Source organism: Otolemur garnettii, unplaced genomic scaffold (assembly GCF_000181295.1).
Source record: "Otolemur garnettii isolate 467f Iridium unplaced genomic scaffold, OtoGar3 scaffold00062, whole genome shotgun sequence".
Lineage (NCBI taxonomy): Eukaryota > Metazoa > Chordata > Mammalia > Primates > Galagidae > Otolemur > Otolemur garnettii.
The window spans coordinates 9512911-9516452 of record NW_003852457.1 but is presented as its reverse complement, the minus strand read 5'-3'; the positions used below and the strand labels follow the sequence as shown (position 1 = coordinate 9516452).

Sequence of the window (3542 nt, the reverse complement as noted above, 5' to 3'; positions counted from 1 at the left end):
TGTAGTCCCAGCTACTTGAGAGGCTGAGGCAAGAGAATCACTTAAGCCCAGAAGTTGGAGGTTGCTGTGAGATGTGATGCCACGGCACTCCACCCAAGGCAACAGCTTGAGGTTCTGTCAAAAAAAAAAAAAAAAGGAACAAACGATCAGAATCTTCTCTGAGGAAGACAGATGAATGGCTAACAAACATATGAAAAAAAATGCTCATCATATCTAATCATCAGAGAATGCAAATCAAAACCACCCTGAGATATGATCAAACCCTAGTAAGAGTAGTCTACATCACAAAGTTGCAAAGCTGCACAGATGTGGAGAGAAGGTAACACTTTCATACTGTTGGTGGGACTGCAAGTCATACAGCCTCTTTGGAAAGAAGTATGGAGAATCTTCGAAGAACTCAAATTAGACCTTACATTTGACCTTATAATCCCATTACCAGGCATCTACCCAGAAGGAAAAAAATCAGTTTATCATAAGGACATTTGCACTAGATTGTTTACCGCAGATCCACTTATAATCATGAAGACATGGAAACAACCTAAATGCCCATCAACCCAGGAATGGATTAACATATTATAGTATATGCATACTATGGAATACTATTCAGCCATAAAAAGATGGTGACTTTGTATCTTTTATATTAACTTGGATGGAGCTGAAACACATTCTTCTTAGTAAAGTATCATAAGAATGAAAAACCAAGTATCCCATGTACTCAAAACTAATATGAAACCAGTAGACGAAATAATACAGGCTCACATAAGAGAAAAACCCAATTCAATTCAAGTTAGGTGAAGAGGAAAGAGGGGGACTAGTGTCCTCCCACTTAACAGGCACAATGTAAGAGTATATGGCATACCTCTTGGGTGTCGGATACAACTACAAGCTTGACTCTACCTAACAAATACAAACATTGTAACCTAGTTGTTTATACCTTCACATTAATCTGAAATTTAAACAAACAAACAAAAAAAAAAAAGCAGAGAGAAAGAGGAAAATGACCTCGTAAACATCACCAAATAGGAATACTACCACTCCTGGGTCACACATGGTAGCTCCTGCCGTAGTCCCAGTTATTCAAGAGGACAAATTGAGAGGATCACTTGAGGCTACAAGATCCTGGCAGAAGTGAAGTGTGATCCTACCTCTGCACTCTAGCCTGGACAACAAAGCAAGACCCTGTCTCCTAACAAAAATAAATTTAGAAAGAAAAAACCCAGTTTTGGAAAATACCCAGCAGACTTCAAGTTTACATTATTGATAGAAAGTCAGATACATGACTCCTAAACCAATTGCCAGCAAAGGGAAATGTGGTTTCCTACTATTCTGCGCATATTACTATCCCAATACCAAATAAATGTGTGGATTTTTTAGTGAGGATATTCTGGTGAGTAACCAAAGATTACCATAGAATGTGGTTACTAACTGTATATCAGTGGTTTTTTTTAAAGCTCTATTTTGATGAAGTTTTGCCTGTGGAAATTCCATATAGTCTGATGCTATTTGCCTTTACATATACTAGCATCAAAGTGTCAAAAGCATAGAACATATCATTTATTTATTATTTGAGACAGAGTCTCACTTTGTCACCCACAGTAGAGTGCCAAGGCATCATAGCTCACAGCAACCTCAAACTCTTGGGCTCAAGTGATTCACTCGTGTCAGTCTCCTAAGCAGCTGAGACCACAGGCACTCCTAACAACACCTACCTATTTTTTAGAGATGGGGTCTCACACTTGCTCAGGCTGGTCTTGAACCTGTGAGCTAAGGGAATCCACTTATCTTGGCCTCTCAGAGTGGTAAGATTATAGATGTGAGCCACTGCACTCAGCCTGCAGCTCACTTTTAAAGCCATAACCATAAAAATAATAACTCTGAGTATTAGCACACTAAATACACATTGACTGGGTAGGTAATTAACTTTGATTGAATACCCACAAAAATTATTTTCAAAAGTATTTTGCATTAGTTTTGATATACTGCTAATCCTTGTAACAGTGTGTAATATCTATGCTCTATCCTGAGATGAGCAATCCCATCTCAGGCATTTTTAGTGTAGATCACTATTACCAAACTGCTAACAATGAGGCATGGGGCACTAACAGAATAAGCTCCTTCTTTCAAGACATAGGAGTAGGCAGGTTCTGTGGGCAATGAAGAGTCTGACACAAATATTCAACTCTGCCATTGCAGTGCAACAGCATCAAATACACAAATACATTCAGATATGTTCCAAGAAAAACTGACACTCAAGCTTGAATTTCATATTAATATACTGCCAACACTTAGTCTATATCCTTAAATGAAGAACAGACAGTGCAAAGTATATCATAAGAATTGCTACAGGCTGAGGCCTCAGGTTCCTCCTAGATATTCCTGTTCATATTATCAAGGGGTAACTTTTTCAATGCACGTTTACGTAAGAAATTTAGTAAGCATTTGAGGTGCACTGACTCTTTAATTCACCATGTCATATATACTATTTGGCTTCTAATATCTCAACCCTGTGACTATAAGTGAAATGTTACTTCAGCAACATCACAGAAAGCTGGTGAGTCTGATAATCCACCTTGAGATCAAATTTGAGGACTTCACACCTATCATTCTTGTGGCCTAAGGTATGGGATGATCAAATTGAGCCACTTCATCTCCTGTCCTGGATTTCCTCACAAATTTAAAATTCTTATAAAGCCATAGTTCTTTGATGTTCCAGAATCTTATCAGGGGCTACAAGGACCCAGTGTATGCAAACAAAATTAATTACACTATTTCATAAATGAGCTAAAAAATTCATATCTTGGAATATAATTTTTCTTAATCCTAGGGAAAAAAAAACAAACTACATATTCTACTTTTCTTTAACTCACTATTATCCACACACTACTTCAGAGCAACAACTCATCCATTAAAGGCTTCAGGTTGTAAGAAACAGTTAATTCATTCCTCTTAAGCAATAAATCCCAAAACAACGAAAACATTTTTATTGAGAAGTTATGAGGAAGCACACAGAAGGCCAGAGAACCAAGTTCAAAAAGGTATAGAATCCAAAGTTATTCTGGGAATCAATGTAGCAGAACTGGTGGTCTCAAAAGAATTCTGGGACAAGAATAAATGGGTTCTCACAATTTCATTCTGGTTCATGTGTGACTGAATTACAGACTCAAAATCCTGAAAAAGAGGTTACTATTATTCAACAATGGGTATAATGCTTACCTGTTGCCAGTGGAAAGGATACCTGAAAGATACCACCACCAGGAGCACTCGAGAGAGGAGAGGCATTTCTCCAGAGAAAACTAGGGCACTCATATCAACCAATGGAGAACAGACACTGTATTTCTAAAATATAATAAATATTCATTATGTCTTCTCTTAAGCAGCAGCCCTGTAACAACTGCCAAACCTGCTTATGTGGACTATTGAATAAATAAACTTAGAGTAAGAACTGCATCCTTTTGTTGTAAGCCACATTATTTTAGTTATATTGCTAAGAAATAGACAATGCTGATATTTAGCATTTAATATGAAGTATACTGAGGGATGTT

General features: G+C 37.4%; 1 protein-coding gene across 1 annotated transcript in view; it reads right to left on the bottom strand.

Annotated features, from left to right (window-relative positions):
• Positions 1 to 3016: 3016 nt before the first annotated feature.
• Positions 3017 to 3542, bottom strand: part of ZNF26 (zinc finger protein 26) — a 51315-nt gene continuing 50789 nt past the window's right edge. Inside the window, exon 5 of the transcript XR_002774154.1 lies at positions 3017 to 3336. The gene's annotated coding sequence lies outside the window, so the exon portion shown is untranslated. The remainder of the gene's footprint in view (positions 3337 to 3542) is intronic.